This window comes from Drosophila hydei, unplaced genomic scaffold (genome assembly GCF_003285905.1).
Source record: "Drosophila hydei strain 15085-1641.00,03,60 unplaced genomic scaffold, DhydRS2 tig00008132-arrow-arrow-pilon, whole genome shotgun sequence".
NCBI classification, from domain to species: domain Eukaryota; kingdom Metazoa; phylum Arthropoda; class Insecta; order Diptera; family Drosophilidae; genus Drosophila; species Drosophila hydei.
Window position 1 is genome coordinate 35,622 of NW_022045841.1, and position 13,766 is coordinate 49,387.

A 13,766-nucleotide genomic window follows, 5' to 3' on the forward strand; every position below is an offset into this window, starting at 1 on the left:
TGAAGACTCCTGTCTTGAATTGCTCAGAATGAAGGGGCATTCTACAATAATCTAGAGTTCATTAAGACACATTCAGTTTAAAGACTTCTTTCTTTGAGCGCTCTAAGCCACAGTCTAGAGCATCTTTCAGCATAAAGACTTCTACCTACAGTTCATTTAGGCTCTTGTAGAGCATCGTCCAGGCTTAAGATTTCAGCTTTAGATAATACAAACCCCAAGACAAGAAGCATGAAAACTCATTTTCACGCGTGCAGCTCAACAGTTTCCATAGCTCACAGATTCGCCAATTAATGCCAAAAAGATGAGCACAAAGACTGGGAAACTCTGATCAACAGACTCAAAACAGACAGACAAAGTGGAAGATAAATTAGATAACAAAAATATATTTTCTAATTAAAAATGTGCAGATTCACAATTGACTCAGGCTTTCACCTGCCACTCACTCCGCACACTTGTCATGGTTACCTTTTCCATTAGATGTTGAATGAATAGCACTTAGTCACTAGGGGCTGACTAATGTATGTGTTTTTAGCTAGAATTTAAGCAAAAGCCAAATCCAATCGTCTTCAGCTGTGTGGGCGCTGCTAATGAGCTCGTTTTTGTTGTTGTTGTTGTTGTTGTGCTGTGTGGTTTATGCTACTTGTGAGTTTTTCACAATGCGGTTACAGCTGTGCCACAACAAAGTCGTCGTAGCTCAAAGGGTAGGCATTAAGCCAGTCAAACACGAAATCAGCATGCAAAATAAATGTGTAGTCAGTGCTGGGCCTGGGCGTTGGGTGTTGGGTGTTGGGTGTTGGCAAAAGGATTAGGCAAACTCAAGCGAACTCAAAGTCAAAGAACTCGTTTGTGGCACAGTGGAGCGGCATTCGGAGTGGCTAAGTGACTCGACTCTGCCTTTTTATATGAACACTTTAGATTTATGTGGCACACGCTCACGCACTTGCTCCACTTCTGCTGTGCTTTGGTCCACTTAACTCAGCTGTTGACCGAGTTTAGATCAGACCAACTTCTGTTGAGCGATCAACTGTTTAGGCAGAGGGCGCAGCGATCCTGTTTTGCCCATTTTTATGTGCAGCAGGGATCCCTGGCCATGCGTTTGCGCTCTTTATGGCTGCACTCGGCTAGTTCCTTCGGCGTTGGCCATAAAGTGTCGCTGCCCAAGAACTAATCGGTGGCTGCCATAAAAGCAAAACTGCCGCAACGAACCAAGTTATTGGCTAGTAAAACTAGTGGAAGGCAACGCGCACAGGTTGAGCGTGCCACATGTGCCCGGGGGAGCAGGGCTGTGGCTGCATTTGTGTGACATCTTAAGTGCATTGGCCCAGGCCCAGGCGGGCAGCCGGTGCTTTGGCTGCCGCATTTATGATCGCATTTTTCGAGACAGACAATGTCAAACAGAAACACTGTTGTCTCGCAAAGTTTTGCCTTTTAGTGACGCTTTTTTTATTAATTTGGTGAGTCGACGAACCACACGACTAAAAGCTCACATTGTGGTTTTTATGCGCCAAAGGAGGGCGAAAAAAGGGCGGAAATCCCGCACAGATTTATGAAAAAACTATATCCGCAAAGCTTTTATGCATACCGGAGCAGGCTGTACATTAATTTTAAGTATATTTTTTTATGTCGAGACCGTGTCAAAAACTACCGCAAAGCTTAAGCCACTCCCGCACTTGAACAGAAACTCGCAAATGTTTTTAATAAACTCACGACTCGTTTTCATTTCTGAGAGTCGCTCGGAGATTTTTCTCATATGACAATCAAATTATGATAAAAAAATAAGATTTTCTGCTTTTCATTTATTTTTGTTCGTTCTTATATTTTTGTTTTCACATATGATTGATTTATAGCTATATATTGAGCTCTTTCTACTCCCGCCTCCCACTCGCTATGTGGCCTTTGTTATCTGCACAAAGTTTTCAATGGGCATTCGCTTGTATTTGTTAGTCTGCTGCTATCGCAAAATAGTTGCTCTACTCGTTCACAAAGTGAAGAGAGCATATTGGCTTGGAGTAAGGTAAGCCTAGCTGGTCGTTCGTCCTAGAGATTTGAGCCTCGTCTTATACAGTGTTAAGATGCGCCTATAAAGTCTCTGCTCAATAGTTAAAATTTTGAGTTCATCAAAGTAAATCAGGCAAGGTTTTGCAGCTAGAACTCCACAATTGATCAGTGAAGTTGCTGCAGAGTGTCTCTTGAGAAGTGATTCAACTGTTTTTTGGACTGTGAACGAGTATTATGCAGTTGATTGCGCCCGACTGCAATATTTTTACTGGTTCGCTTTGAAATATGGCTAAGTAGCTTAAAGGCTACTGACTGCGTCAGTTGCGTATTGCCAACCTACGAAACAAAGTCGATTTATTGCTTAAACATATATATATATATATGTATGTATGTATATGTATGTATTTGTGTGTATGTACATACATAACAGCTTATAAGCATCTGCCCTACTCCCACACAGACGAAAAAAAGGCAAAAGTTTCCGCAATAATATTTGAAAAATGCCACCATAAAGAATTCACGACATTGCGTATAGAGGATATTTTATTTTTTATGCATTTTTATCATGATATTTTATGTTGTCAATGCTTTGAAGGGCACAGTGAGCGAGCCAAATGATATAAAAGGGTGTGCAGGGTTGGAGCGAGGGGGCTTAAGGGATTCGAATTTGTGTGTTTTTGCTTGTGGCGAAAAATATAAACATTTATTTTAGTAATCCAGAGTAATTAAAGTTTTAGCTGCAAAAAAGTTATTGAGGCATTTTAAATGCTTTCACGCCCGGCCCGTCGCTTATTAATTACTTGACACTAATAGCCGCAAACATAACCACAGATGAAAATGAAAACGTAACGAAAACGAATCCCAAATAGCCAATTCTGCGCTCCGTCTGCCCCAAATTGGGGTAGGTGCTCAAAATGGTCAGTCATTATCCGTTGGCTTGGAGGGCGGGCAGTGGAGACACGCCTGATGGCCAGGGCGGAGCTGCAGACTGAGAAGGAAGCCCAGCAACGGCCGAACAGTGCCATGAATGGAACTTATTATCTGCGTCAGTTGTACACAAACACGTACGTTCGACTCGGCACAGCCTCCCAGCCGCACAGCCTCGCAGGCCGTGACTCGGCGCAATAAAATCTTATTAAGGCGCTTTACAATAAGCACTCAAAGGGGAATGCGAATAGCGTGCCCACAAGCCTGGCGGGTAGCTGAAGGCAACACAAAACCCAAAACCCTCAATCCTCAATTCTCAGTCCTCAGCTCTCAGTCCTCAACCAGCAGGCAAGACGCTCCGAGTATAACGCGTTTTTACAAATGTGGCGCCAACAACAAGCGAGTCGGGGTGAATGTTTATATTTTTCGGCTGGGCGTTGGTAATAAAATATATAAAAGCGTACATATATCTATATATATATATATATATATATATTGCGCATACGCCGCATCGTGCGCTGCTTCGAGTGGTCGCTGTGCGGTGCCCAGTGCCTTATGTGTAGTCATTAATAATATATCGCTGCTTCCGGTCGTCGGCGCCCTCGGCAACCAAGTGCGATAAACCGTTTAGCAATATCCGGCAGAGCACAAGAGGGCCAACTAAACAACGCACGACCATATTACGTATACGTAATACAAATAATTGCACTTGTAACTGCTAGCTCGTTCTGCTAGTTTGCTTTTCTTTTGTTTTTTTTTCCCCTCATTCAATGCTGTCACATTAAAAGCCAATGTATTTCTTTTCTCAACTGCGCTGGGGTAGCATTGGCATGTGAAGCTTGGTGGGAATCTATAGAGACAAGAGGGCTGATAAGGAAAACTAAAACTATTTCAGTTAAGCTTTATATAATTGTTGAAAATATTGCTGACAAAGTTTGGTTCATTCAAATATAGTTAGATAAATGGCAAAATTGTAGATAAATGTGAAATTATGCTCGCAGTATAGCCTATTCAAATGGCCATAAATTCGGTTTGGTAAATGATTTTTATTTTTTAATAAGTAACAATTTTTGTTAAAATTATCTTGAATTTAGAATCAATAGATTCGAGCTCAATATGAACAGCTTTTGTCTATATGCTGACCTTGAGATGCTCAAAAAGCGAATCGCAAGCTGCTCAAATGAGACTTGCAGTTATTTTGGCTAACTCACAGGCAATGCCTTTCTTCTGCACCTCAAAGCTGGTGTATTTATAAGCTCACAACTTGCTCTTTAAAAGAGATAGTATCTTTAAATTTGTGCTGAATTCGAGTCATTCTGTTGGGAAGGTTTTGCAGCCATGCCTGGTTGACTCGTCGAGTAGCTGACGTTTCGTACTAGTTTTTAATATTTGAAGGTAAATGCAAATAGGGCTCAGCTTAAGTTTTGCTATAGCAAAACATACACAAGTCAAAGTGCGCTAGTCGGGAGTGCCACACTAGCAAATACCCTGAACCCAGCAAAGAGCTGACTGCGCCACAGCTCCTTCTGCCTGCTGAAGGTTGATAAACATTCCCATTCGTATGCCCATTTACAATGAATTCAGTGTATAAATAGATGCTGATGCCCCAGAGACAGAGTTTATTAAAATTGCATAAATTTATTGAAATTGATTTACGCAATTTACACACAGATCGATCCAAGAGATTATCTCTTGTTGTTGGCCCATAAGTTTGACACTAAATTTTTGGTAAGTTTTAAGCTAAGAACATAATCCTTTTACTAAATTGTTGTATGACATATGAGAGGGAGAGGCAGAGGGAAATCAACTTCTCTTGGAAGGCAACTTGTGACATCCTTTGACTCACTGACTCAAAACAGCTCGACGACTGCCTGGTCGCAGCTTATTTAAGTTTGTCCTCATCGGGCTCGGGCTGGAGAGCATTCGAGAACTTGAATGCATCAGCTATGGAATTTAATAAAAATAAATTGTGAGAATATTTCGCAAAGCACATACGAATATTTTATTTTGTGAATGCGTATTTTGTATTCATACTTATTTATGTATGGGTTACTTGAACAATGGCACAAACTTTGCCGACAGCTAAACACACGCACACGCACACACACACACACAATACCTTGTGCTTGCTTTCGCACAGATGTGTGCAAAAAGTTTTGCCAATAAATGAAAATAGGAAGCGGAGGACGGATAAAAACAAGATGTTGAAATAAGTTGTCAAGCTAACGCCAGCCACGGCCGCACCCTCGCCACCCCTCGGCCACTGCCCGTTTCCGCCTTGGCAAAATGGCGGCTGTCGGCTGTCGGCTGTCGGCGATAAGCGCAGAACATTGATAAACATGCCCGGGCTGCACAGCACGAGGCACAGGCAGGTCGCTCATAGTTTCCCTAAGCGAAGACTCAGTTGGAGTTGGAGTTGCAAGCAGAATGATGCGGTTGCCTGACAACACATCAGATCGTTGACAAAGCACACTCACACACACACGCACACACACACACTGAGAGACAACAGAGTACACAATTGCATCCACATCCATTTAAGTTGAGGAGTTGCAAACGACAATCGCAGTGGAAATGAAAATGGAAATGGAAATGGAAATGGAGTGAGGCATTCGCTCTTCTTCTTGCTCCTGCCACGTTTTGCTGCTTTTGTCAGCTTTCTCTGTACCCTATAAGTAGGTGCGTCAAGCAGCTCTTACATAGATAGCCTCAATTAATATATATCAATTATTAAACCTAGTCACAAATCTTTTTTAATAGAGCTAATACTAAAATTCAGAAAACTCAAGAGTGAAAACTAAAATTTATATTAAATTTTTTGATTATTTGACATTTAAAAAAATTGTCTAAATTTGGCAATTTATGCCTATTTTTTAAAATATGTGTACTATATTTTATCATTTTTATAGTGCAATAAATCAAATAATAATAGTTCAATATTTTCTGTTTTCATTTGTTTTATTTATAGCTATAATAAAGAGAAATATTAAGTTATAAATTGAAATTAAATTTATATTTTCCTTTTCATAGTTAATTTTTATATATATTGCCGGAGCCCAGCCCATTTCAATGAAACCGCAAACAGAGTGTGTATTGGCTGTTCAGGTTAATCTTATCAATTTTACTCTTGAAGCAATCGAATGGCGCCCTCAACTACCTACCTCCCTCTCGCTCTCTCTTTGTCAGTTTTTACACTTGCAGCAACAATTGTTGCCTCAGTCACATTTGAGCAACAACAAAGCCGTAAATTGCATTGCGAAAATGTTGCTCGAGTGCTTGAAGACCTTTTCATGGGCCAACTGTGACGAATAGTTGCATATTTACAGCTTACATACATATATAAATATATATATAACTATACATATAGGCGTAGCCTGGCGAGATGAATGAACCCGCCTTCAATCGATTGTTAATACACACATGCACACACAATGTACGTGTATGTGTATCTAGTTGATATGGAGTTCATACTCTGTTACTCCCGCTGCTGTTGTTCAGTCTGTCGCTTCCTGCTCAAAGCTGATAAAAATAAAATTCAAATATGCAACACAAAATGTGTGTGCTCATATCTGTTCTTTCTTCTTTTTGCCACAGCAGGACGTTGGCTGACCAGGCTGATAAAGTTTTATTAGCCGCAACTGAAAACCACGACGACAAAGGACAAAATAAGTTTTGACATTCAGTTGATAGCATTTTATCAGCATTTAAGTTGAATGCAGCTCTGCTGATATGATCTGGCAGCACAATGAATGTCACTCAGCACACATATATAGATTGATATATGTATGCGGCCAGGCAGGTAGACTGGGATTATGGAGGCAAATCAAACATAAACTAACTACAACATGCAACAGCAGCAGCAGCCGGCAACATGCTTAATCAGAGCATCGCACAATGGGCACACTCAACCCCATGGATATATATATATATATATGGATATATATATATATATATTATATATATATATATATATCCATATATATAAATATATATATATCCATTCTCTGCTCAGATACTCAACATATTTGCACAGACAAACGAGCTCGATTGTGCGTACCTATTTGTGCAGACCAAACCAACTAATTACTGAGTCGCTTTCGCATCTCGGCAAACAAATCAAATTAGTTTGTTCAATTTCAGTGCAAGTTAAATGGCTTGCACGAAAACACACAAGCAAACAGCTCGACTTTCATATGCCCGCCCAACACATGTGAAATAATGCCACTTGCTTAATATGAAAACTTTTCGCTCTTTAGTTCTGCTCACGGAATGTGCTGCAAATTGCAATCAATTAGTGCAAATACCAAAAGTTTTCTGTATTCAAATTATTTTATTAAGAGAAAATTCTACAAAATTTAAATCAATTAATGGGAGCATGTGAATGAAATATTTGCATTTATTTTTATGAAAATATTATAAAATGAAAATGTACTTAGAGGAATTCTTAACTTAATGACAACAGATAATTCTGATAGCCTTAAAAAATAATTAGTTAAAATTAGCTAAATAAAAGAGTTTGTTGTTATAAATATAATTAGAAATCTGAAGCATCTTCAGAAGATACACAAAGTAAATCAAAACTTCTACTCAATTGTTGAGCTATTAAAGCTCTTTAGAATTGCTTAAATGGAATTCAGCATATTCTATTCCAATTATTTATCTAAAAAAGTCTACAAAATTAATAAAAATTAATCTTAAATAAGAGCATCACAAACTGAATTCACATTTTCAATCTTAAGCTTTAAGGCATATTTTATCCACATTTTTATTTTGTATATAAACTGAAATAAATGTTAAAAAAATGCTGCTTTATCATAAGCAAGTTCAATTTATAATTCAAAAATAATATGCTTTGTGTAAAGCATAAATATTTAGAATATATAATATGTGGAATATGTGAAGATGTCAACCGAGTGGCCAGAGCTTGAATAGTGTCAATGGCATTGTTATTCAATCCGTGGCCCACAGTCACTTGTGGCTGCCAAGTGAGTGGATAAAGGAGTGCCAACAATGGCAACAGAGTCATCGAGTGGTATAGCCCACATAATGGATAATGGACGGGCACAAGGCAAACAATGTCCAAACTGACAGCTGGAGACATCAAATATAGCCGTTGGATAAGTTGTTTGTTTCGTAGTGAAAGAAAACATTGTTAATCTGCTTAGAGCTTGACTTGGCTCGCAAATTGAGAGTCTGTAGTATAATGGAGTCCATATTTGTAGTGCTTGTGGCCACAGAAAACTTCTCTTATGAAGCCGAAACATTTCATGAGTTTCAATTGAAAATTGTTTGCTGCAAGAATGTGTTGCAATTGCTTACAGCCTCCCTGCCTCGCCACCTCTCTCTCTCTCTCGACCTCTCCATATCAATTTGTTGTCAGGGCAATGCGGCAAGTAAAATATTTCTGTCTTGGTTAATTGGGCAGCTGGCAGAAGGCGCATGCCACTGGATGAGTAAAGCCTCAATTTATTTTGCATTGGCATTTACAGTCTGCTGCGATAAGGATGCTGGCTGTACGGCCGACGAGCTGACCTTCGGCTTATACGAGGCATACGGACAGGGCTCAGACTGCGGATGGCTGGAGTAGCCCGCCCGGCCAACAAAATCACCAAAAACGTAAACAAACACTTGTGTACGTTCAGAAAGACAGAGAAAGAGAGAGAGAGAGAGGGAGAGAGGGAGAGGGACCCGCACCGAGCTGCTATCTCGATAAAAAGCTTCGACTCGAGGCGCAGGCGCCTTGCGTTAGGCTCTCTATTGCACTCGGCTGCATTCGGAGCTTTCTGAGTGACGTCAGCTCTCGCACAAATGCCAAGGACTCTTCGGATGCCCAATGCTGGCGCTCAGTGGCATACGAAACTTACGCCGAATAGGATGTGTCCTCAGTTCAAAAATACAAATCCATAAATATATTTACACATATATACACATCTATATATATATATATATATTTGTACACATACTCGACTGCTTACACACGTGTGTAGGCGTGCGTGTAGTGTAGACGCGCGCGCGTGTGTGTGTGTGTGTAAGTGGATGCTCTTGAGTATCAATAACACAAACAAGTTTGACAAGACCACCAAAAGTTTCTGCCCACAATTCAAATTGCAATTGCTGCGGCATCAGCGAACGCTCGAAGTCATTTCAATTGCAGTTGACAACTCAAAGGTAAATGCCAAATATTATTTCTTTAAGTGTACACACACACACACATAGAGACATACATATATGCTCATGCGTTATTTACGCATTCGCTTTTAGGCAGACAATGAAAACAGCGACAAAAGCCACACACACACATACACAAAACATGGCCACCAAAACCGCATGAGAAAAGCGGCCAAACACGAAAACATGGCCAAATTCGCCGAAATTCGGTCAATATTTGTCGCTGTCTGTGTGCGTCTGTGCATGTGTGTGTGTCTGCTTAAAAAAGGGAAATTTCCAACAGTCTTGAGCATTGACAGCGAGAACTGATGGCAACCAAATCTGTGTCAGCATAAATTGCGACGCATTCGCTTCGACTTGAAAACACACAAAGAAACAGGGTATATAGAGCAGTTGAGAAAGATAGAAAAAGAACTAACAGATGTGTCGTACAAGATATAACTGAGTTACCTGGCTTAAGGCTTAAGCTCAGATTTTTCTGTAAATAAATAAAAAAAAAAGAATTTTATTATAAATTTATAAAATTAAATAAAATAATATAATATAATATATACAATATAATATAATAAAATATAAAAAAATTATTAAAAATATATATAAAAATTTAAGTAATGAAATTTTTCATCAAGTTATTTATTATATATTTTATATATATTTATATATTTATATATATATATATATATATATATATATATATATATATATTAATATTTACATTATAATATTACATATATATGAGTATCAATTCGTCGTTTGTCAAAAAGACAAACATATTTTAAACACAAAAATTTGTTTAAGAAAAAATGAAAGTTAAGCCTTAAGTTAGCTAAGACCTTTATCATAACCTTCACCTTTACCTTTAACCTTTACCGCAACCTTTTTAGCCTTTTACCAAGTGCTTACATTAATGCAATGGCTAATCATATGCTGCACAGATTCTGCCATAAATGTCAAGTTGTAATACTTTCACGGCAAGCTAGACGTAATAGAGCTAGATATTTAAGGAGTCTATCAATAATTTGTTAACCTTTCGAGCCAACGAATACCTCACTCAGACTCAGGCATTCAGCAACAGAAGCTGATTTATTCCTATAAATAATTTGAATTACTTTCAATTATTTCCAAAATTTCATAAATAACATTTTGCAACTCCCTCTCTCTCTCTGTCTCTCTGTCCCTCTCTTTCCCTCTTTTATCTATTTACAGTAATATGGCAATAATTGTGAATGAAAATTACAACAATTTATATACTTTTTAGCAAAATTATTTTATGATTTTAATACAATATGAATTTGTATATTATAAAAAAAATTATTTCTATCATTATTAACTTATTACCAATTAAACTACCAAATAAACTATAAAGCCAAAAACGTGAAGATTAATTTGCCCATATTTAACTTAGACAACTCATAAAAGCCAATACGCTCGCTTTGGCTTCGCCAACGGCAGGTGTAAAAGGTAAAACTTTTCGCTGACAATCAATGCGGCAATTTTGCCCAATTATATGAGTTGGCCTTTAAGTGGGCAATAGGAATAATTTATTTATTTATTGTCTCACCTGATGCTAATCAGCTGACATGTTGTTGCCACCTGACAACATGACAGCTGACAGATCAGCTAATAAAGTTAGCGTCAAATGAAGTGGAACGATTGTGTTTGCGTTTAAAGAGCAAGCCACAAAATACACATCGAATTTGTTTTGCTAGTTCTTAAATAATTTCATAGCCATGTTAAAAATGTTGCATGTTTGCTCGGTTGGCACTACATTACGCGGGGCTGCCCCAAGCAGAGCAATAGCGAAATATTACGTGCATTTTATTACAATTATTGTTACGCATACGCCATGTGGAGCAGCAGCAGCCCGTTGCGCGTAATAAATCGCTTGACAATAATTCACCCGAGCGGCAAAAGGAAGCAAAGGAATGAAAATGCCATCAACGGACTGAACTGAACTGAACTGCACAGAACCGAACCGAACAGAAACGAAGACTGAAAAAGGCAGGGCTATTAAGGCAAAGGACTTAAAGTATTTCCCAAGTGGCAAGCTGTGAGCGCTGCGCCCCTGCTTCACTTTTTGCTCTACTGTCGCCCAGCCACGCCCACTAGCAGATAGCCAGCATGGCAATGGCAAAGGCAAAGGCAAGGGCTAACACATCCGTGCCAAGTTCCGCTACCCAATCCTGCCGCAAACCTCGACTCTGTTTGTAGGCAACTCAGTGTGAAGCCACGCACCTTCCTATAGCTGCCGTCCCTCTGTGTATCTGTGTCTATGTCTGTGTCTCTGTGTGTGCCCACGCACTTGGTGACTCGACATGCTCTTAATGCCGAACAAAAACATAAGCTCAAGGACATGAGTGCGACTGTGTCTTCCTCCCTCCCCCCTCTCTCGTCATCTACATGCTCTGCCAGCTGCTCAAAGTGTGCGTCAATGTCATTATGTGTAAATTTTTAATGTTGCCAACCCAAAACACGTTGCAGCCCAACAATGGCAACAATAACAACAACAGCATTAGAGCAAAAGTAGGTTATCAAATTGTGTAAGTACAGGGTTAGGTCTCCGGGGCCTGCCGCCAAGTTGTTGCACTGAATCCTCTCGCCCAGCTGCCACAAGAAGCAACAAACTTTTACTTATCTCAAACAGCCTCCGTCCTCTGTCCTGCTCTATCTCTTTCGCACACACACTCATGCATTTTAATGGCAAAATCATTTACTGACCCTAGATTACACAGAGTTATGCCTCCGCCCTGCTCAGCACCGTGAGCTGAGCGGAAAATGTTTTGCATGTTTTTCGCCAGGCTGAGGCTGCCAATTGGGTCAAGCATTTCAAGTATTTCAAGCATTTCCATTTCGCGCCCCTCACAAATATATTCAGTAAGCGCTTTTTCTGCTCTTATTTTTTTATTTTTTTTTTTTATTTTTTGTTTTTTGTTTTTGCCGGAAACCGCTTTCCAAACTTGCCGGTCCAACAACAGCAGGAGCAGCAAACAAGTTGAAGCCGCATCTGTTTAGTTTAATGAAAAACACTAACTCCACCCTGTGCTGGCTGCAATGGCAATGGCAACAGCAACTGCCACCCTGTTGCCACTAATTAATTGCAAACTAAATGAGTTGCTCAACGCAAACTTTACCTTCTGCTCGCTTGAACAAATCAGCGAAAAACAAACAGTTAGCAGACTGCAGATAGTCCTAGCTGCTGGCAGGCAAAGGCAGCTCCATTCACAGATATCGCAGTCAATGCATGAATCACAGTTAATGCGCGTCACGAAGTCATGCGCTGTGTATAACCCTGACTTTCCACAAGGTGTTTGCCCCCACTTTGGGCAGCTGAACTCTTTTCAACTCTCATCTATCAAATAACGCTTCGAACTTTGGCATTGCTTAGCTACCGACACTTAAAAGAAACCAACTTTTGTTTAATTCTTGAAATTCAATCTAGAATCTTTTACAGCACTAGGTTGAGTGTGTGGGCGTAGGTTCAGGGCGTGAGAGCAAGGAATCAGAAATCAGATTAAACTTATCGATCTTTAAATCTAGTTGCCTAGATCTAAGGACTGCATCTATATGTATTTATCTGTCGATATATAGATATAGACATAGAGATAGGTAGATATATAGATAGATATATCGATAGATCTATAGATCGATATATTGGTATATCTATCGATATGTTGATGTGTTTCTCTGCATATATATAGATAGGTAGTTATATAGATACGAATATCGATAGAGCTACAGATCGATATATTGATATCTATCTAGCTATAGCATATAGATACAGTCATATATATATTCGAAAATTTCAATTTTCCCACTTCAGTAGAACCCCCTTAGCACTCGCCAAGAGGCCAAGCCTCTCGCATTCAAGCAAATAGTCCGTTCTCGAAAAGCCTATATACTCTTATTGCTCCCTCTAAACGAGCATAGAAACAATAGAAAAGTGGACGACAACTGAGGTATGCAAAGTACGTTTTACAGCACTAAACCGTCAAAGTTGAAAACTTATTTACATTTATAAGTCAAAAGAAAATAAACTTAATTAGAATGCCAAAGTTAATAAACTCGCGGAAGAGAAAATGATTACAAAGAAAATCTACGCACAAAGGTGCAAAATGAAAAACAATTGAAATTGTGGCAGCTGCTGGAATAGAAGTAATAATATACGTTTTGCAACACTGGACAGCCAAGAGTCACTTATTTCAGCTACTTTATGAGACGACTAGCAAAAGTTTTGAGCTCATTGGAAAGTTATGGCCGATTATAGCAGAGCGAAGCCAACTTCTTCAGGTCAAATGTTGAATGTGTTGAATACAATTGGGCCTGAATCGTGGCATGGGCCAAGGGCTGCACTATAATTTGCATATGAATGATGTTGGCGCCCGTGGCGCCGACATAAAATCAGTGTGTTGATGATGTGCCTGGCATTAGCTTTGACGTGTTACGGACAGCTAATCAGACTAACTAAAGTTTTTGCCTGGCCATGGGGATAATCGAATCGAGTCGGGCCCAACAGGAAATTAATACTAAAACTCTATAGGTGTGTGCCTCTGTATGTGTGTGTAAAATGAGTCATATTTATGAGTCATTTGACTAAAGGAGTGGATGGCCACGATTACAAATTTCATTTGTGATAAGCCGGAGCTGCTGTCAGCTGTAGAATCGACAGCAGCAGC

The 13,766-nt window shown here is 39.4% G+C and overlaps 1 long non-coding RNA gene across 1 annotated transcript in view; it reads left to right on the forward strand.

Annotated features, from left to right (window-relative positions):
• Positions 1-13,766, forward strand: part of LOC115483438 — a 34,320-nt gene that overhangs the window by 15,059 nt on the left and 5,495 nt on the right. The gene's annotated exons all lie outside the window — the stretch shown is intronic.